The 23,087-nt window shown below is 39.4% G+C and overlaps 1 pseudogene; it reads right to left on the bottom strand.

Annotated features, from left to right (window-relative positions):
• Positions 1 to 15,036: 15,036 nt before the first annotated feature.
• LOC121460755 lies at positions 15,037 to 22,149 on the bottom strand (annotated as a pseudogene).
• Positions 22,150 to 23,087: the final 938 nt, after the last annotated feature.

Raw genomic sequence — 23,087 nt, 5'->3', positions numbered from 1 at the left:
AACTACCAAGTAGAGAGGCAGGGGACATGAGGCAGGGGAAGCAGAGGGTCACACATACACACACAGACGTGTGTGCGCGCACACACACACATGCCACTTTGAAACATGTTTCTTGAATGTTAAATTAAAACATATATATATATATATATTTTCATCTGGCTGGGAAGAATAAACAGATAGATCTCTTGAAAAAAACTGGGAGGATTGGGGATAGATAACAGAAGGTGGAAGTAGGGGAGGAGGTAAGAAGGGGAGAAGAGAAGAGAATATGAGGGAACAGGATGGCTGAGATGAGTTAAGGACAGGAGGGAAAGCAAGGAAAGAGATATCTTGATTGAAGGAGCCATTGTGGTCCTGGTGAGAAACCTGGAACTAAGAAATTCCCCCAAACCCACAGGGATGAACCCAGCTAAGACCTTAAGCAATAGTGGAGAGGGAGCCTGAATTGGCCTTCCCCTGTAATCAGAATGAGGACTACCTTAATTGTCATCATAGAACCTTCATCCAGCAACTGATGGAAACAGATTCAGAAGTTCACAGTCTGAGCTCCCAAAGTACAGATGAATAGAGGGAGGAGCAATAATACGAGTCAAGGGGTCAAGACTTTGATGGGGATACCCACTGAAATAGCTTACCTGAGCTAATGGGAGCTCACTAACTTGGAACTGACAGCAGGGACAACCAGCATGGGACTAAAATAGGCTCTCTGAATGTGGGTGACAGTTGTATGACTGGGGCAGTCTGTGGGGCCACTGGCAGTCGAACCAGGATTTATCCCTACTGCTTGAACTGGCTTTTTGGAGCCCATTTCTTTGGAGGGACACCTTGATTAACCTAGATATAGGGATGGGTTTTGATCGTGCCTCAAAGTGATGTGTTAAACTTTGTTGACTAACAATGGGATGCCTTACCCTCTCTGAAAAGTGGATGTGGGTGCAGAGTGGTGAGGGGAAGGTGAAGGGAGCAGAAGGAGGGGAATGAGTGGGAACTGGGATTGGTATATAAAAGGAGAAAAGAAAGTTTTTTTTTAAAAAAGTAAATTTAAATTAAAAAAGAAATAAAAAAAGAACAGAAATGAAAACAAAAACCCTTATGGTCTTCAAGCCCAAGACGTCTAATGGTTGTGCACTCCCTTTGAATGTCTTTCTTATAAAACTAATTGAGAGAAAATACAACACAAACAGCAATGGATCACAGTGAAGATTTCAACGCCTGCACATTTTCAAATCTCCTTTTAATGACTAACATTTAGTCTTTTCCAGCACTCCCATCTTTCAAACAGACCCATCCCATCTCGTCAAAACCTGATAGGTATGGCTTGAGGAGAAGGCACCTTCCGGCTTGGCAAACAGAGTCATTTCTCTTACTTCAATACAGATTACATTTGCTGTTTGTGAGCACCGTGAAAAATGCTAAGTCACTTACAAGTCTATTTTCCTGAGCAAACAAAGATGCTAATGCTACATTCCTTTTAGTATCATTACACAGATCAAATCAATTAAAGGACATGAAGACTTAGCTGCATAAGCATCACACGCTGGTGGGATGAGGACTCATATTTTGTTGTAAATTTAAATTACTATGACTACAGATATTCCCAGAAAAGTTCATGTATGGCTTTAAATATATAACTTGCTATGTTTTTCTATGTCTCTCTTGAGCTGCAGTTTAGAAATAAAATTATATATATATTATAAATCTTTTAATGTATGACTACTTTGTGATGTGATTATCTCACAAAGTTAACTGATAGATCCATGAACTCAGGTTGCTAATATGCTCACATAGCAAATTTCAAGTACAGAATGCATTATTTCCATGTTGAGTTCTGACACCCAGCACACATTGTTTATGTTCCTGAAGCCTTCATCCTTTGTTAATCATCTCTCTTACGTTGCCTTCCTCCATTTTCTGGAAAGAATCACCCTACTTTCTGTTTCCAAGTCTGATTTTCTTTCTATTTTTTAAGTATTTTTAGGTACAAGATTCTGAGGGTTTTGTTTTTCTGTGCTTGGCATATTTTATTTAGCACAATTTTCCCTAGATTCATCCATGTTGTCACAGGCAACAACATTTCTTTCTTTCAAAAGGCTGCATAATAGTTTTTAAGTTTCTTTTACAGTGTTTCCCTTAGTCTGAAAGGGAAAGTCAGCATGCACTTCTAATTGGCCCTTTCCTTATCAGCGAACAATGACAGGAGGAATCAAGTACCATGGTGCTGAACCATTTAGAAAACAATCAGGAAACTGAAAGCAAAATTCATGAACTGTCATTGATGCCAAGCCAAATGGGTACCTTGGTTTAAAGGAAAGGATACATTCTTCAGTTCACTTTTTGTAGGAACTGGAAGAAGCCCCAAGTGAGCCAAGTCTTGAGTGAATGTGTATTTTGACCTGGTCATGAGTATGTCAGGGATCCCAAGGTCAATTGTCCATATGAAGCAGACTCACTAGAAATGACAGTTTCCCTCACATTTCTGAGTATGAGTGTTTATGAACAGTTGATGAGTGAGAACAGAGGTTAGTAACTGTGGCTTCCTCTGATAATTATAGCCTGAGACTGCTAAGATTCAGAGGCTTTCTATCATCACTAGCCTGTGCTGGACCTAATAAACACTCTGAGTTTTGACTTGCTGTGGTAGCGTCAGCAGAACACTCTGATCCCAGCTTCACGTCTGTCTGTCCTTTCTCCATTTCCTCTCATGCCACCCCTAGCCATGGTTTCAGGACCAGGTCACACACAATTCAGCACCTTTTAGGTTGCAAGTGGGAGGCATTTTGCTTTTGTCAAACATAAAATATCAATTTTATCATATAATGAAAGGTTACTTCACTTAGTTTCCTAAATATGGACTATTATTGCAAAAGATGTGAAAATAGCTCACCTTAAGCATTTTCCCAGATGTGAATGGGTATATCTGGAAAAGAATAGCTCATCTTCTATATCTGAGAAGTGACAAGCCATCAACGGCCACTTTAAGGATAAACAGAAGATTTGCTGGAAGAATATGTCTTTTTTTCTGAGAAGCAATTCCTAACTTAAAACCTATATTTAGTCAGAAAAATCAATTGTACTTACCAAGGATAAATATGTATAACTATCCATACTATTAATATACTACCTTTATCTTTTTAATAAAAGAACAATTTTCAACCTTGGCATTGTATTCACAGGGAGGTTTGCCAATTCCTAACCATGGGTTGGTCATGAAGGGGAAGGAAAGTGGCTCATTCTCCCTCAATTAACCCTCCATAAATGTGCATGCAGGGTGGGTGGTGATCTGCATTACTGCAAGTAGGGAGAACATGCATTGCTGCATGACTACATGAATGTTTCCTCTAAACTACTTTAGCACAAGGAATTGCATTTTATAGTAGGCAGTGTTATATAGTTTGATTCGTTTCCTCATTCTAAATTTTTATTTCACATTGTGTTGCACAAAAAAAAAAAATAACCCCTCAAAAGTATCTACCCTGTAACAGGAAGAATTTGTGAAAATCCTACAATTTTGCCAAAAGCAGCATAACATTGCAGGTGGATGTAAACTTGAAAACGTACTGACGCAGGCATTAGGAGATTGCACGTCATTATCTGTGCAGTCACAGAGCCGCCAGGAGGGCCAAGAATGTGAAAAAGGGAGGCAGAGTGAGCCTCAGAGTGTGATGTGAGACTGATATAGTCACTTTAGACTAAGCCAGGAGCTCAGAAAAGTCAAGGAGCCCCAGGGAAGAAGGGAAAGGTCAGAAATCATGATCTCTGTTATGGTAGCTGCTTTTCTATCACTGTGCCCATTTTACCTGACAGAAAACTAACGGAAGCAAAACTTCTTTCTGCTCATGATTTCAGAGGTTGTCATCTGTCAAAGTGGAAGAGCACAGGCAAGCAAGGGCTTCTTCCATGAGGAGAATTGTGCCTAATATGACAAACTCACAAGCAGAGAGAACTGGAGGAAAAGACAGGATGTGGACTTTGAAGACAAGCCCCTAGACACACATCTGCCACAGACCCTGCTCCCTTAGGTTTCTAAAATAGCAGAAGCCAGGGAACAGTGTTCTAAGCTGGAAGCCGTGGGGCCCTAAATACTCAAAGAGTAGCACACAGCTTGAGGGCTCCCTGATTTATTTAAGCACTATGACCCACAGTATAATAAGGAATGTATAAGCTAATATAACTAATATAATATGGTAACTTATTATAGCAACAATAGCCATGTATCACGATGCCAAAATTGGATTTTGCAACTTTAAAAAAATATGCCCAAAGAGGTTTATGTACCCATGAAGTCTGGTTTCATTTCTATTAAAGCCATACTCGGTTGTAGATTTTATTTCCATAGGCATATTGTTCTACAACACATATTGATCTGTCCTGGAGATCTGGTCCATTTAATGGCATCAATGGAGTTCTCTCCATTCGCTAACGCACTTGCTGAAAGAGAGAAGGGGGTATTAATCATGTAGTACTCTTTCATATGTCTGTGTTCTTTCACTTAATTTGTTCCGAGACAGGTATGTATTTTCTGCTCCAGCCTGTTGTTACTAAAAGCAATCTTTAATCCAGAGATTAGGACTCTAATACATTTGTGTTGTCTCTTTGCAGGTCTTTGGGGAGAATTATTGTATTCTCTATTAATAATAGCTGCTGATATAACCCAGTTTGTAAGTATATATTTGTCTTCAATCTCATTTACTGTGCACCAAAATGATATCAACATATATTTCTTTCTACAATGTTTGACATTAGACAAAATAAAAGGTAGAAACAGAGAAAGTTTATGTTAGTTAAACACACACACACAGACCCATGCATGCATGCACACTCTGGTGGTTTGAAAGGAAATGGCTTTCAAAGGAAGTGGCTCTATTAGGAAGTGTGGCCTTGATGGAGTAGGTGTGATCTTGTTGAAGGAAGTGTGTCACTGTGGAAGCCAGGTTTGAGGTCTCATAGATCCTCAAGATACTGCCCAGTGTCTCAGACTACTTCCTGTTGCCTGTAAGATAAGTACTCTCAGCTGCTTATTGAGCACCTTGTCAGTCTCTATGTCACTGTGCTTCCCGTCATGACGATAATGGACTAAACCTCTGAAACTGTCAACAATCCACCACAATGAAATGTTTCTTTACAAGAGTTCCTGTGGTCATGGTGTCTCTTTGCAGCAATAGAAACCTTAAAGAACACACACACACTGCCAAAACTTTACAAACCTTTCATTTTAATTCTTTTACTCTTGTACACATTATAGTAAGTTGGTAAATTCTGCACCACGTTTATGAAGGATGGTATCAAAGTTTATTTTTTGTTTATTTTGTTTCAGATCACAAAAATAATAGATCACCAAGTGAGAGCTGTATTTTCAGTTTTAGTTTATGTGACTTGAATATCTATAACATCTAGAAGTCAATGGCTATGCAGTCCACATTGTCCAAACCTACTCTGGGATTCCATGACAGTGTCCATCTCTGTGGATTCTGTTAACTTGGCTCACTTGTCCCAGCTTCTGGAGTCAACATGCGATTTCTCTGATCTTTGGACCATCTCTTTTTCCTCTCCTTATTTCACCACTGATTGAGTCACTTCTTCATCTTTCAGTACCAGTACCATATCCATCGAAAATTTTAATTCCTATTTTAATGCAGTGTAAAGATAATTATCTGACTGGACCAAACTAGTCCTGGACTCTTAGTCCTGTTGAGTCTGCATGTGTGCAAAGATGTGTGTATATTTGTTAAGCGAAAGAGAATTATATGGATATGAATAGCCAGGAACTTATTTTAAACAGCCTAACATGCATTCCTATGAGAGCTGAAACTCAAAACAGATGCCAAAGTTGAATTCAGAGTAAAGTATACAACATCAAACCTGATTGCTATTAACCTCCAAGAGAGACAGTCTGAACAGAGAACACAGGAAGCCATTGTCTATCAGCAATAGAAGCCCTGCCACTTTATTTCACCCAGCCTCCTTGACGCTTGCGTGCAAACTCACCTATTTGTCACATTAGGCTCTAGTGGAGCATGTGAACAGCCCATTATCCTCTCAGGAAGAATGCTGGTTCTTTCCCCTCTTGCAGCCTGTGCTACATTTGGCGATGGCCTTTGAAAAATGTTAAACTACACCATCACTTCAGAGCATCTTGAGTTACTGTTCAAACTCTGAGCATTTATTTTCTCTGGTAGAAACATGCCAGCTATTTCACACATAAAATGTTCATTAGAAATGTATGAGTGCTTCTCTGTATGTGTAGTCAATTAAATTCTAATACAATTTTTAAAGGAAAGAAAGCTGTGAAACACACATGGTATGTTTGCATTTTCCAATAACATATACATTAGTTGTTGAAGACTCAAGATATGATCTTGGAGCTATCACAAGTGCCTGGTCTTAATGAAGCCATCTACAAGGAAACTTGAGGAGGCCACTGAAAACCAATTCTAATTCTGCACATGTGCCTCGGTGTATTGCTCCTTTTCACTCCTCTGTACATGACAGAGTACAGAAGCTAAGATAACATCACCATTAAGAAGACGGGCTTTTTCCCCTGGCACTGAACTTGGTCAGTCTCTACAGTCCAGAAAAATTCAATACTTTTATATGAGAACCCAGGCCTGGTACAAACACAACCTCAGCTTGTCCCTGGTGATGTTCGTGTTGGCAGTTGTTCACAGATGATAAATTGCTTTGATTCAAGAGAGCAGTGAAGCTTGCTACTTAAGGTGAAACTTATGAAAATACCAAGCCTCCTTTCTTGGGTACTTCCAGCTTCTAATTATTCTTTCCTAGATCATTTGTCATCTGTACTTCAGTGTTACCAGAAACTGACTGACTTCTCTATTGTTAAAGTGCTAGTCCTGAAATGCTGATAATCTTTTTATCAATTTGGAGTCTCCTTTCTTCAATGACTAATCATTTTGTTTCCAATAAGTCTCTTTATTTATTTATTTATTTAGTCTTACTTGCTATTTGAGTTTTGAGCAATCTAATTAATAAACTCAAGCAAACATAGCTGAGCTTTCCTAGATAAAGGTATTTGTAACCAGTTTAAATCACTGGCTTTCTCATTCATTCCTATATAAATTGTTGCTCACTGTGGCTTTTACATATGCATTCACCAAGAATGTTTATATCAGTTAAAATTTCTAACAACAATTTTAGCAATAAGCCCAGTCTAGAATAAATGCAATTCTTGCTAGAATAAGTTACGTGTTAAAATAAAGTTTGTGTGTTAGGAAAGAAAGTGGTATTGCCTATAATGACAACTATAGGTGTCTTTCCTCCCGAGTGTTCGCACTCTCTCTCTCTCTCTCTCTCTCTTTTTTTTCCCAAAGAATTCTTCTTGTTGAGTTCCCGATATATCATCCCCAATGTCTCAGTATGTGGGTGCACCCCTCGCGGTCCTGAGTTCCTTGCTTGTGCTCTCTCTCCTTCTGCTCCTGATTTGGACCTTGGGATTTCAGTCTGGTGCTCCAATTTGGGTCTCTGTCTCTGTCTGCTTTTATCGCCCGATGAAAGTTAATCTCCAGGAGGATGACTCTATGTCTTTCTTTGGGTTCACCATCTTATTTAGCTTCTCTAGGATCACAAATTATAGCCTCAATGTCCTGAAAAAGCCTGGGATAAAACCGGACTCGCTGAACATAGTGGACAATGAGGACTGCTGAGAAGTCAAGATCAATGACACTGGGTTTTGATCCTACTGCATATTCTGGCTTTGTAGGCGCCTAGGCTGTTTGGATGCTCACCTTACTAGACCTGGAAGGAGGTGGGAGGTCCTTGGACTTCCCACAAGGCAGGGAACCTGGACTGCTCTTCGGGCTGATGAGGGAGGGAGACTTGACTGGGGGAGGGGGAGGGATATAGGAGGCGGTGGAGGGGAGGAGGCAGAAATCTTTAATAAATAAATAAAAAATAAATAAATAAAAGAAAAGAAAAAGTGAAAAAAAAGAATTCTTCTACCAAAAGCTCCTATTCTTTTCATGTTTTCATTATAGTCCTAATACCTTACAATTTTGTACTTTTGAGTTTTCCATTGTTGGGCTATTTTCAGCATTGCATGCATTTCTCTTGCCATTGTTTCACCATGCTCAGTTCTCACGGGCACTAAAATCAGATTTATCTACATTCTTATCCCTCTATTCTTTAATTTTCCTTTTAAATGATACCCATATGCCCTAGTCTGTGGATGATTAATTTTCCCATGTTTATCATCTCTGACAAACCTAGTAACTGAATCAGAAATTAGTCAAAAAGGTCAGAAAAACAGTAATCTTGACTCACTTTTGTCAAATACTAAGAACCCTAACATTGGTTTTCAACACTAATTAAGTTGAGGCAAGACCAAGCCTCTCCTCACTTCATCAAGGCTGAGCAGGGCATCCTACCCAATGAAATGGGCTTCATAAAGCTAATTCATGTACCAGGGATAGATTCTGGACTCACTGCCAGGGGCCCCTGAGGTAGAACAAGTTATAAAACTGCCTCCCATATGCCGAGGGCCTATTTTGGTCCCATGCAGGCTCCACAGTTGTTGGTTTAGAGTTCATGAGTTCTCATGAGCTTGGGTCAGCTGTCGCTTTAGATATTTCCGTCATGATCTTGACCTCCTTTGCTCATATAATCCCTCCTCCCTCCCTTTGACTGGATTCCTGGAGCTCAGCCTGGTGCTTGTTCAGTCTACTCTTTAGTCCTTGTCCAGAAGACTTCTATAATTAAAATGGTGTCAATCGTGGTTCTTTAGATATATAGAATCAGTAGTGTATGTGAGTATGTTCAGATACACACACACACACATATGTGCTCGCTGTCATCTATGTATTATCTATCTATCTATCTATCTATCTATCTATCTATCATCTATCTTCTTCTTCATCACCATTATTATCTATCTATCTCATCTATCTATCATGATTTATCTGTCTTAACCATTATTATCTATCTATCTCATCTCTCATGATTTATCTATCTATCCATCATCTATCTATCTATCTATCTATCTATCTATCTATCTATCTATCATATATCTTCTTCTTCTTCATCATCATTATTATCTATCTAATCTATCTCTCATGATTTATTTATCTATCTATCATCTATCTATCTATGTATCATCTTTATCTAATCTATCATTCTATCATCAACTATCATTAGATTGGCTTACTATAACAAGTTGGTTTATTGATTTATGATTTCGAATCACCATGGAATCAAACTTTCCAGTGTGTTGATAAGAGTGTTTCCAGCAGGGTTTTTACTAGAGAGAGAAGAAGATTTACCCAAAATGTGGGCAGCATCATTTCATGAGCTGGATTTCAGATGAAGAAAGTGAGCTGACTATGAGTATTCATGTCTCTCTGTTGACTAACTGTGGGTTCAATTGTGAGCTTCCATCTCACATTGCCACATCTTCTCCAGCATGTTAGACTGTAACCCTTTTAGATCATGAACCAAAGGAAATACTCCTTTTCTGGAGCTTCTTTCATCAGTGAGAAAAGTAACAAGTAACTAAAACAGGAATAAGGAAAGTTAGTAATAGCTTCATGCCCTAGTGGGGGTTGGGGCTAATTTGGGAGGCAGGTCTAGTTGGAGGGAGCTTGTCACTAGGGTTGTTCCTTAGGGATCGATATTTTATCCCTGTCCTATTTTCCTCTGTATTTGTTTGTTTGTTTGTTGGTTGGTTTGTTGGTTGCTGTATTAGTTACTTTTCTATTGCTGTAATCAAATTAAGACTAAGATAATATATAGAAGGAAGAACTCTTTTGGCTTATGGTTCCAGAAGGATAAGAGTTCATCATGATGACAGAGCAGCAGGTATGAAAGCGCATGACAGCTGGAAAAGCAAGCTGAGACCTCTCATCTTCAATTGTGAGCAGAAACAGAAAGAAAGACAGAGAGGAAGGGAGGCAGGCAGGAAGGGAAGTATACACTGGGAATGGCAGGGGGCATGGAAATCTCAAAGCCCACTGCCAAGTGATGTACTTTCTCCAGAAAGCCAGATATTATAGGAGACACCTCACTCAAATCTTTACAATCCATTTCCTGCCCCAAATCCTGACACCACAAGACTGATATTTTTCATTTGCATTCTAAGACACAGATAAAGCTCAAATATACCCAACATGCATTTTCTCTGCTTGAAAATAGTTTTTAAGAGACTATCATTTCATTACAGTTGATGTAATGATTTAACTTCCCTTTTTTAGCACCTTAACTTTAGCATTATTTATATTAGTGTCTTTTTGAAAAAGCTGTGGATTTTATTTGTAAAAAATTTGGAGATAATATTATTTTGACCTTTTAATTTTTGAGATATATTTATTTATTTACTTATTTATTGAGGTGAGTTCTCATTATGTAGCTCTGACTCTCTGGAACTTGTTATAAATCAGACTTGCCTAAAACTCAATGAGACTAGCCTGACTCTGCCTTCTGTGTGCTGGAATTAGAGGCCTACCTATTATGCCTGATCTATTTTTTTTTTGAGAATGTGTGAAGAGAACAATCTCTTTCAAGTGTACTGAACTACTGATCACAGAGTTAAAAGGCAGTTACTGAGCAAATCGTTAAGGTAAATAGTACCACTTACCTGGTCTCATTGTTACATGGATTGGAAATCCTATATAACTAATGATCCACAGCAGAGCCAGGCTCTCCTACCACGGCTCTACACACTTCGTAATTATTGCCTGTAAGTTAACAATACCCCGAAGGAATAAACTACACCATCTTTTTTTTTATAGTTTTTATTGCCATTGTTTGGAATAAGAAATGCTATGAAGAAAACCTGGGGGGAAATTGTCGCATCATTTTACCACTTTCTTCACTTGCAAATCTGAAAGTATTCACAGAGCTATAGACAGCTTCATATAAAAGAATAAAAGAGTTATTCAAAGGACAGACGTGGCAGCTTTATTAGTGCTCTTCACCAAGAAGCCTGAAGGAACAAGTTCTTCCCTCTCTTGACTTCATTGTTATAGCAACCACTCATGGTTTACCATCAACTTTGACCCATTTCTTTCTTCTTAGCAACTTTGCTTTGTCCTCATCCTCTGAAAGAGATTGACATATTGGAAGAAGAACCTTTTCTTTCTTCTCAACAGTGGGAAAGTGATTCTGCATGCTATACTGTGGGGCCCATTAAGGAAAATGTACAGAGAAAGCGAACTTTGAGCTTATGTCCCTGATTGTCATTGAGGGTTACAGGTCCTTTGTGATGCTCTGAAAAAAAAAAAAAGAAAGAATTATTTGAAAGACAATCTCTAGTTCAATATTGGCAGTAACATTAGGAGACATTTTAAATTGCCTATTTCTTCTGGCTGGAGAGTCCCATAGCTGTAGCAGGCGGGGGGGGGGGGGGGGCTGGAAACCTTTGGTGGCTGGCAGTGAAAATACTTGATCTGGGCTCCCTAAGCCTTTGTAGATATTTCTATCCAGAGAAGATCATCAAGGTTGCATTAGCTGAGTCCTTGAGATGCAATTGAGTAGGTGCTGCTATTTTCTTCTGTATAAGAGAAATGGCAGGGCCTCTTTGCAACAAATGATCATAAATTGCCCGAGTGTCTCTGAGGCAATGAGAGGCCTTACATGCTTGTGCTAATGCAAGCTGCTCTCAAAATTTTGAGTGGTACACACTACTGGGAAGAGAAGGGCCTGAGGATAAAGCTACCAAGACATATCTGTATCTTTCCTAGTTATCATGATCAAAAAGGAAAGCCTCTCAGCCCTTAAACCACTTTAAAAGCAGATTTCAAAGCTCAATAATCAAATCCAGAGGGACACAAAGTCAAAAAAATAAAAAGTAAACTTTGGACTTTGGAGAATGAGAGAACAAATAAGTTTCTCAGTAGAGGTGAGTGAGATGTCAACCTTTCCTGTATTAGTTTAATTTGTTGTGGTTTACTAAATTCTGTATAAATTTGAGTGGTTCCTGTTACTGCCATGTGTAGTCTAAAAGTCTGCATCTATTCCAAGTTTAGTGTTAGAGCTCTGCTTCAGTTTTTTATGTGCCATTTTGAAATGTTTTCTGCTGTAAAATCTAGGTCACCTTTTAGCTTTACAGTGCAGTAGCATGGTTCTTCATGCATTATGAGAGAGAGAGAGAGAGAGAGAGAGAGAGAGAGAGAGAGAGAGAGAGACTGATGAGGTGGGACTCAGACCTGTGCTTATAAAGACTTCTTAGATACCAGAGAGGATCATGTTTTCCTAGATTTCCAGCCATGAGAGTTGGTTCTGTGCAACCTAGACAGGATCGTTTTGCTACTTCATTCCTTGGTTTTGTTTTTAACTAATTTTCCAGTGACGATAGGTTGTTCTTACGGAAATATGTGTCATTTGAAAGCTATTTTTGTAAGTGAAAAATATTTTGCTAATTATTTGATTATGAAGCATCTTGGGAAAATGCTGTATCTAAGAAGTCTGATTGATACATTAGAATTTCAGTCATGTAAGACGTTGGGATCCTGCAGTTTTAGAGCCAAATTCTCAAGTCATCTTTAATTCTCTTTACATTCTTGATTGTCAATTTCTGCATAACATCATTGTGACTGTGAGAAAAATCTTATGTGAGGAGATTCCCTAAATCACAAAATATCCCAAAGTGCTACCATAGTTCCTGTAAGCCACTTACCTGATGCTTCAGCAATGTATTTGAAAATGTCTTATATGACCATGGGTATGGAAGGCCAAGGTTGTTATCAGTCACATCATTAATTGCTCTTCTAACTTTGTCCTTAGGCAAGATTTCCCAGTCTGACCAAGAGCTAGCTGATGATTGCTCTGTGGAGCTCCCCTAGTCTCTATCTTTCTTGGCTAGAGTTACAGTAGGACATCACTCCCACCTGAGGCACTGAAGCCTGGTCCTCACATATGTGAGCAAGTGATTTACCTGTTGAGCAATCATCCCAGATTTTGTGCTATTAATTCAAATCCTAGTCCAAGATTAGGACTGACTGAACTGGTTTGTGTCTACAGATTGACCAGATATTTACCAGAGCGTCTGGAAAATGAATAACTCATTGTTTTGAGTAGGAAACTACCAAAATACACCTTGTCATTTATCGCATGCTATGGAGTTGTGTGAAAATATAAAATTTTGAAATGAAGCATTGAACATTCTGGAAATATAAAAGTACACCAAGATCTTGGACCATGTACCTCATTGTTTCACCAAGTTCTGGAACCTCTTTCTCAGATTTTGCTCCAAAACTGGTCTTTTTTTTTTTTGTATGCATGTTTTGAGCAATTTAAAATGAAAGAGATTACACTCTGCATCGCAGAGGCTGAAGATTTGCAACATCCATTTTCAGACTTTGGAATGCTGCCCTAAGACTATGAGGTGAGGAAGTCATTCTGGACAGATGGAGGATACGTGAAAAGGAAGAAAACAGTGATGCTTCAGACAACAGTTAGCCTCAAATATGAGACTGAGGAGATGGATCACCTTGTCCTTTCTAGCTCAGCTGGCTCCTTGCTTTATGAAGCCACACAGTAAGTGAGTACAGGAGACAAATCTCAGCCAGCAAGCATTATTCTGAGAAATAACTAATCAGTGCCTTTTAAGTCACTTAGTTTTTTGGTGGTTTATTAAAGGTATGTGATTAATTGATACACTCATCATGACTAGGGGATTAGTAAGGCAGGGGGCATGCTTCACAGAAAGATGAAGGAAGAAAAGTGGATTCTTGGCATCATTGTGTGAGTGGTTAAATCAACCTTTGCATGAACTTGGCTGCACTCCTAGGTTTGGCATTTTTGAGAGTCTGCTCCTTCCCCTGTTAATATCTTTGCTTTCATTGATTTTGTTCATTTTGTTTGGATTTTTTTAGGAGATTGGAGAGAATGGCCTAAACTAATTATATTTCTTCGAGTTCTAATACATAAGTTGCCTTATTCCGACACTGTGTGAGGGGCTAACTGCTGATGCAGAAGTGGTTTACCCCGTTTGATGAATTCACCATGTAAGAGACAGAAACCAAAATCATAATGTTCAACATCCCCAAATCTGAGCAGGGAGAAACACTAACGGCTTTAGGAATATCTTCATCTTATTCACTTATTAAATAAATAAGACTCCATGTGACTTATAACTTATATTAGTAGGAGTTGGTACATTTTAATAAAATAAGAACATTCCCTAGATGAAAAACCAATTCCATTTCCTGAGCAATTGAAGTTCTTTCAGAAAATTTTTGCCTATGCCTGTATCTTGAAGTGCTTTTTATATTTTCTTCCTCAAACAATTTCAGAGTTTCAGGTCTTGCATTAAGGCTTTTGATCCATTGGAATTGATCTTTGTTCAGAATGAGAGATAGAGCTCTATTCCCCTTTTGTTAGATGTCAACCTCTAGGTATGCCTTTGGCATCTTTGCGAAAAACCAGATGATTGTGGCCCTATGGTTTGTTTTGGGGGGTCGTTTAGTTGGTCCCATGAATTGACATGTCTGTTTTGTTCCTGTTGATGCTGTTTTTGTTATCAAGCCTCTCTATATTATCAATTGAAATCAAGTATGGTGACACCTTTGTCATTGTTTTTATTTTTGTAATTTTCTTTTCTTGATTTCTAAACTCAAGCTCATTTAGTAGTAGTACTGTTTCCTCAGTTTATATAATTTTGTAGATATTCTTTCATTTATTTTGGTTATTATATTTATTCTATTGCAATAGAAGCAAATGCAAGAAATATTTAAATTCCTGTATTTTGTATAACGTATCTTATTACAGGATCTAGTTTTAGAAAGTTCCATGGGGTGTTGAAAATGATTCTTGCTATTTAGATAGAATGTTTTGTAGATACAGTTCAGTCCATTTTACTTACAATGTTATTGAACAAAGACAATTCTCTGTTTTGTTCTGGATATATATTTTGGTGAGAGGGTGGGATCAGCACCTGGTTGATTTGGGATCACTTTTCCATCCTTCCAGCTTGAGACTGTTTTTGTCTTTAAACATTCTTTCTTTTTAAAATTTAATTTAACTGTTTGAAAGTTTTTCAAATGCTTTATTGCCATATAGGTACAAAAAGCAATTAGTCATCTTTCAGATCTTCTAAGCTTCAAGCATTTCTTTAAGATAGCATCCTGTTTGAGGGTCCTTCAGAAACACATTTAAATTTCAAAAAAATTGTGTTCATATGCCAACTTGTAATGCAGGTAGATGTCTTCACAATATGAAAGTAACTTCTTCAGGTTTTCTGTGACTCTGTTGGTAGGCTGAGTAACTTTTGCTGTTTAAATTCTTCCAAGTAACTTAATTCTTCTTTAAGAATCACTTGTTGGTAGAGAACTTCAGCCCAGTCAGGAACAAAGTCATAGACCTCCTACAATAGAAGCCTGGTAGAACCTAGGTAGAGCCATGATACAGTCCATTAGCTTCTGATGGCCCAAGCTGATAAGCATTGTGTTCTGACCAGTGTTCAGAAAATGAATCTGTAGTGTTATCAACTTGGTGAGCCCATTACAGTGTAGGGCTTGTCGCAGGCAGGAGTCCTTGCCATAAGTCTCTGTCTGTATCTCACATCAGAGTCAGGGCTTTAAGCAGGGGCTGTTTGAGTTGGGCTCCATCCTTGAGGCTTTTCTCCTAGGGCTGACACTCAATCAGCTTCAGTTGGATACAGCCCACTGCCTCATGACTGATTCTCCCCAATCTCCCGGCACATGCTGAAGCACAGGGCAATCATATCGTGCTTTTCGCTGTCTCCAGGGCAGCAGCGTTTGATGTAGTCTAGCAAGGCTTTCTTCAGGGTGCCACTTGGATCTAGCTTCTCCCTCCTCAGAACTTCAAAATAGTGCTTTTGGTGCAGCAAGACAACCATGTACGTCATCTCACTGTACCTTCCAATACTGGTGAGGAGGCATATAAAGGAGAAGCAGTGATGGGCCCGGATCAGGAGCTCTGGGGTGCAGGACAACTCCCGGTGGGGTACGGAGGGACTCCTGTCCAGTAACTTCATGCCTACCAGTGTGCGGTCTTGACGACGCACAGCAGGTAACTGAAGAAGTGTTTGGTTATTCTCTGTTGGGTTGAGAGGCTGCTTTTCTCCTGTTCTCTCTGATGGACTCAGCAGCTCTCCTGCCACCTCTTCAACCACAAGTTCCAGCCACAGTGTTGACTCAAGGCCCTGGGTGCTGATAAAGACATGGGCTTGTCTGCATCAGTCAGGCCACTGAGAAGCCAAGATTGTTCACAGCATGGCTTCGCTGTCCCTGGCCCCAACATCATCACAGGAGCAGTCTAACACCTTGGCAAGTTCATACAGACAGAAGACCTGCTGGCAGTAGTTCTTCCCACGGAGGCACTTGCTTGGGAGAGCTCGGAGACTCCTTGCTACTTCATCAGTGGATGGCAACACTGGTCCTCAGACAGCGCAGCACTTGGGAGAAGAGCTCGGATGTCTGAGTGCAGGTCTTCCATGCTGGCCTCTGTGGAAGCCAAGTCTCTATAATGCAACACTAGCGCTACATCCTGACTACAGAAGTGGAAATACCGGCACACTCTGCTTGCTTCGTGCGCACAGCCACCATCCATCAGGTGTCCCATCAGAACATGCAGTGATTCTCGTTCCTTCCAATTCAGTGTGTTCTCACACATCTCTTTGGATGAACGACCATTAAGGTCTAAGTATTAAGGTCTAAGATGTGTTCAAAGGAGCAAGCTTGCAGAAGGAAAACTCATCGGCTAAGATATCAAAGGAAAATTCAGCACAAGCTGACATTTGTTGAGAGGGGCTTGGTTGGGTTTTCTCTGCGCCCCCTCCATGGGCATGCTGGGTAATGCAGCAGATCCAGTTCTGTTCCTCCAGATGTTCTAGCTCTTCCCAGGGAACCGGCTCTTCCTGGGCAAGCCAGTGCCCCACCAGCGTGAGCAGCAGGTGGCGCTCCTTGCTCCTCCAGGCTGCCTTACTCAGCAGGATGCTCACTCACCACAGGGACCTGGCTGGAGAAGAAGGAAAGAGGCTGCTCTGTTGGAAATGGTATTTTTCTTAAAGTTTTCATGGCATTTTTTTACCCCAGAAGTCAATTCTTGCGTGTTTGAGGGACCACTGCTGAGTGTGTTTTAGGGTCTCCGTATCCTGGGTTAGCTGTTCAATCACCAAATTGTCCGCAGGCAATGCTGCTAACTTTGCCACTCTACTGGCCACAACAAACTGGCCATCTGCCTTCAGCTTTTCCAAAATAGACCAACAAGCATGCTGAAAATTCTCAGGGCTGTAGCTGATAATAACTGCAGGACTAATGGCTACAGGTGTATCCTTCAAGATCTGGCTGAGCACACACAGCTTCTGCACGTTTGGGCCATCAGAGAAGAGATGCTCTGTTCTGACAAGCAGCTGGAAGAGCTTCTCCATCTAACACTGCTGTGGCATAAGTTTCAATAGGAAACACACCTGATTCTTCATCTATGTGGCAGGTAGGACAGGAGGACCCTAGTAGTAGCTGTGCCAAGCATCTTAAGGCTTTTCTGGAACTCCCCAAGCTTAACTTTGGCTTGCTCATAATTCCTGAAGAACATAAACAGTGTGCATCTCCACAATCAATAGAAGGGGAGAATCCTTAATGAAAAGTTGAAAGCCTTGGATGAGGGCGTGGCTCTTCTGCCTTGTCAATACAGTTCTCCAGATAATGGACAGGTCCCCAATGCTCCATGGATGATCCTCTACAGAAGCCTGGATGTGTCCCATTGCTCCAGCTTGTAACCCTATCCTCTACAGAGGTGACAATCCAAACACATAGGCAGGGGAGAGCACTGGCACCCTGTCGTTGGATAAGAATGTTTCAAAAGGAAAGAACTGGGTCTGGATTATACAGATGTACAAAGGCCACAGATGAACATTCCCTCTCAGAAGAGGTCACTGTTTCTTAGTGCAGGTCACTCAGAGAGCTTCCAAACGTGACACAAACTGATGGCTAAGCAAGGGACCATCATAACTTGTCTGAAGAATGTGGCAGTTAAAGGCCACAAAGGGTTTGAGACTCCATTAACTTGCTGAAGTTCAATCTAAAACTCTTCTTTCCCCAGCGAGGGGGAGGTGGATGCCTGACCAGCAGAGTGTTCTTGTCATGGCCAAACAGCCAGCCAGGGTCTGAGAATTCTGTATTTATTTCAGTACCTCATTTATTAATTGAGATATTTAGAATTTTAATGTCTAATTTCTTGAGTTCTTTATATATTTTGGAGATCAGTCCTTTGTCTGATGTGGGCTTGGTGAAGAACCTTTCCCCTTCAGTGGCTGACTTTGTGTCTTATTGACTGTGTTCTTTGCTCTACAGAAGCTTCTCAGTTTCAGGAGGTTCTATTTATTTATTGTTGTTCTCAGTGTCTGTGCTGCTGGGATTTTATTTAGGAAGGGGTCTCCTCTGTCCTTGCATTGAAGGCACTTTCTCTTCTATCAAGTTCAATGTGGTTGAATTTATATTGAAGTCTTTAATCCATTTGGACTTGAGTTTGGTACATGGCGATAGATATGGATCTTTTTTCATTCTTCATGTTGAGACCTGCTGTTGTGCCAGCACCATTTGCTGAAGATACTTTGGTAGAATTCTGCACTAAAACCATCCAACCCTGGGCTTTCTTTGGTTGGAAGGGTTTTTGATGACAGCTTCTATTTCCTTGCAGTTTTAAGGTCTATTTAAATTGCTTATCTGGTCTTGATTTAATTTTGGTATATGGTATCTACCTAAAAAACTGTCCATTTCTTTTACATTTTTTATTTTTGTGGAGTTTTTGTAGTATGACCTAATGATTCTCTGAATTTCCTCAATTTCTGTTGTTATGACCCTTTTTCATTTCTGATTTTGTTAATTTGAATGCTCTCTCTATGCTTTTTGATTAGTTTGGATAAGGGCTTGTCTATCTTGTTGATTTTCTCAAAGAACCAGCTCCCTGTTTCATTGATTCTTTGTATTGTTGTCTGTGTTCCTATTTTGTTGAATTCAGCCCTCAATTTGGTTATTTCCTGTTCCCTACTCCTCCTGGGTGAGTTTGCTTCTTTTTGTTCTAGAGCTTTCAGGTGTGCTTTAAAGTCGCTAAGGTGAGCTTTCTCTGTTTTCTTTATGTGGGCACTTAGTGCTATGAACTTTCCTCTTAGCACTGCTATCACGGTCTTCCATATATTTGGATATGTTGTACCTTCATTTTCATTGGATTTAAGGAAGTCTTTAATTTCTTTCTCTATATCTTCCTTGACACAGGGTGCTTCAGTAGTTTATTGCTCAATTTCCAGGAGTTTGTAGGCTTTCTGAGAGTAGTATTGTTAAATTCTAACGTTAATGCATGGTGATCCAGTAAGACAAAGGAGGTTACTCCATTTTTTTTTTGTATCTGTGGAGGTTTGCATTGTTCCAGAGTATGTACTCTCTGTTAAGTATCTGTCTGGTTGACCTGTCTATTGGTGAGAGTGAAGTGTTGGATTCTCCTACAATTAGTGTGTATGGGTTTGATGTGTGATTTAAGTTTTAGTAATGTTTCTTTTACATATGTAGGTACCCTTATGTTAGGGGCATAGATGTTCAGGATTGAGATTACATCTTGATGAATTGTTCCTGTGATGGGTATAAAGTGTTCTTCTCCATCTCTTCTAACTGATTATAGTTTGAAATCAATTTTGTTAGATATTAGGATAGTTATACCTGCTTGTTTCTTAGGTCCATTTGATTGGAAAACCTTTTCCCAATGCTTTACTCTGAGGTAATGTCTGTCTTTGTGACTGAGGTGAGTTTTTTGTATACAGCAGAAGGCTAGATCCTGTTTTCATAACCATTCTCTTAGCCTGAGTCTTTTTATAGGTGAGTTGAGTTCATTGATATTAAGTGATATTAGTGAGCAGTGGTTGTTAATTCTGGTTATTTTTTGGTAGTAATGTTTATGTGTTTCTCTTCTTTGGGTTATGCTAATGGGGCTTTTTTTTCCTTTCCAGATCTTAATATATATATATTTTTTTATTCTGTATGTTTTGTGCTTTGATTAATATATGGTGAGGGGACATTTTTTGATCCAGTCTATTTGGTGTTATGTAAGCTTCTTGCACCTTCATAGGGATATCCTTCTTTAGGTTGGGAAAGTTATCTTCTATAATTTTGTCAAACATATTTTCTGAGCTTTTGAGCTAGAGTTTTTCTCTCTATTCTACTCCTATTATTCCTAGGTTTGGTCTTTTCATGGTGTCTCAGATTTCTTGGATGTTTTGTGTTAAGAATTTGTTGGTTGGATTTAATGTTTACTTTGACCAATGAATCTGTTTACTCTATAGTACCTTCAGTGCCTGAGATTCTTTCTTCTACCTCTTGTATTCTGTTGGTTATACTTGTCTCTGTAGTTCCTGTTCATTTACCTGGATTCTCCATATCCAGAATTACCTTGGTTTGTGTTTTCTTTATTACCTCTATTTCAGTCTTCAAATCTTGAACTGTTTCCTTCACCTGTTTGATTGTTTTTTTCTTGAGTTTCTTTGAGGGATTTATTAATTTCTTGTAATTTTCTGTTTGTGTTCTCCTCCTTTCTTTAAGGGAGTTTTCATTTCCTTTTTAAAGGTCTCCATCATTTTCACAGTGCTACGTTTATAGTCGTTTTCTTCTACTTATTCTGGGTTAGGATGATAAAGTCTTCCTGTTGTGTGACCACTGGGTTCTGGTGTTACTGCACGTCTTTTTAGGTTGTTGGAGGGATTCTTGCATTGGTGCCTACCCATTTCTTCCTTCAAATGAGGCCAAATAGTATCTTTGTGTCTGGGTCCAATACTTTTTGTGGCTGTCTGAGTGGGAGTTTTTCTGGGTCTGCTCTGTACTGTCAATGTCTGTCTCAGAAAGCTCCTGAGATCTCTATACAACTGCTCTTTTGGTCTTCTCTCCTGGTTTGCTCTCTTGGTGCTCTCTTTTAATCTCCTCAGTGTTGTAGCAAGCTCTTGGTCCCAGTATTGGAGCCAGCTGTGTTTCAGCATTCCACTGAAGGATGGTTTGGGGGACAGGGTGTGGTAGTAGTTTGGGTGGCAGCTGGATGTGTCTGGGTTTGAGGGAAGCCTAGTCAAAGGAAACTGCTGGCTAGAAAAGTCAAGGGAGTTTGGAAAGGCGTTTGGGATTTTGTCCCATTGGGAAGGTCCTAGAGAGTGGGGCATCCCGCTGTGTGGCTGTTCACTCACCTCTTAGGTCACCTCAGTATTGGAACAAGCTATGTTTCAGAGTTCCACCAAGGTTGCAGGAGGATAGGCAGATTTGGGGGTAGAGTGTGGCTAGTAGCTTGGATGGCAGCTGGATGGGGTTGGGTTTGGGGGTATTCTAGCTGCAGGAAACTCCCAGCTGGCTGGCTAGAAAAGCAAAGGGAATTGGAAGAGGGATCTGGGTTTCCTACCACTGGGGAGGTCCTAGAGAGTGGGACATCCCATCATGTGGCTGTTCACTCACCTCTTAGGACCCCTCAGTATTGGAACAAGCTGTGTTTCTTGGCATTTTATTTTTAATTAAAATATTATATGACTTTTCCATCCCTCTTCTCCCTCCAATCCCATATATACATGCCCCACTCTCTACCATATCTATGATGCTTCTCTTTAATTATTATTGTTAAATACGTGTAAATATATATGAACATTTATAAATGAATAAGAGGATATATGAAGAAATACATAATTACAAACTTTTGAGGCCATTTGGTATTGATAAGGAAGAGAGAACAACAACATACAGATTTTCCACAGGCTGAGAATGAGAGACACATAATAGAATGAGTACAAAAACACAGACTAACACAAACTCCAATGGAGTAACCTCAAAAACAAAACCTAAAGCATGACCATTAAGAGATATTTATTTAAAAGAGTGAAGATTCAAAAATCAAAATAAGAGTTAAAATGAATAAAAGAGGGAAGCAGTCCAGCAGGATGAGTTTCTCGATGGGGTTTAAGTTTTTGTCTTCACTGTAACATCTCATGTAGCAGATGGAGCATCTTCAGTTCAGACTTGTGAAACCAAATTTGCAGTTATGTAATGCCCCAGTGAATTTCAAACAAATTTCTGTTTGGGTCAAGTTTTGATCAGTCACCCATGGCAGCTTTGCCTTGGGTTTCTTCCAGTCCTCATCATGGAATGCTTGTTTTTCATTTAGACATGGTCATCTTACCTGGGTTCTGGCTGCCTCTATCAGCATCAAATTATATGGTCTGCATGTCATTTCAAACCAGGCCAGTTTCTATGTGGTGATTAATGGTTTTGGCACTTCTGAGATGAGTACAGGACAGTGTGGACCATGCATACATAGCTCTTTCCAGTTGGTGGTTTACTACACTGTAAGCTCATTTAGTTTTTGTATTATAAATGGTAATCATTTTGTATCTGAATTGAGAGTAATATTTCAAGAGCATAATGAGTCAGTCCAATCATTACTACAAATAATAAGTAAAATGAGTGGGCAGAAAATAGAGCAAAATTCTTAACTATATTAAAATGTTGATTTATATGTTTCAGAGGGAAAATTATAATTGTCTTTAGCAACATCTCAGTCTCTAGCTTTCATTGTTTGATTAAATCCTTGAAAATAAATTTTGACTTTAAACACCCTGATTCTAAATATTGACTTCAAAATATCTCACTTCTAAAAATATTTCTAAGTATGACATCAAGTAAGAGGAAAACAAAACTAAGGTATTAAAAATACTGATCTAATCATCTATGGAAATGACTAATGTAAAGTGAATAAATTATTGCTATAAAGACCCAAAGTTTCATTTTACTGTAAGAAATAATCAGAATAGAGTATAGTATAAATCTCCTGTAGACTTTTGATTAAATATTTCCAGGCATCCCAAGAGCTGTTCATTTACTTATTAAATTTATTGAGTACCTACAATATGTCATGCCCCAAGCTGAAAGGAATAAAAAATGGCAAATTTTCTCAGGGAGCTCATAATCTCAGAGAAGAGCCAGGTGGTATTTCAGGCTACACAATAAAGTGACTTAGAATAATGAGAACTAGCCAACAGCACCGAACAAAGGCATGAAACAAATTGAATGTTCTCTTCCAAGGGAATTGCCAGCCATACCGTACAGAGTTGCTACCTTTACTAATGGGGGATGCCATTCATGTAGACCTGATTTTTTGCCGCTAGTTGG

The sequence above is a fragment of the Microtus oregoni genome, unplaced genomic scaffold (assembly GCF_018167655.1).
Source record: "Microtus oregoni isolate MIOR12 unplaced genomic scaffold, Mior012 000021F_ref0000039, whole genome shotgun sequence".
Classification (NCBI taxonomy): domain Eukaryota; kingdom Metazoa; phylum Chordata; class Mammalia; order Rodentia; family Cricetidae; genus Microtus; species Microtus oregoni.
This window is presented reverse-complemented; position numbering and strand designations above follow the sequence as displayed.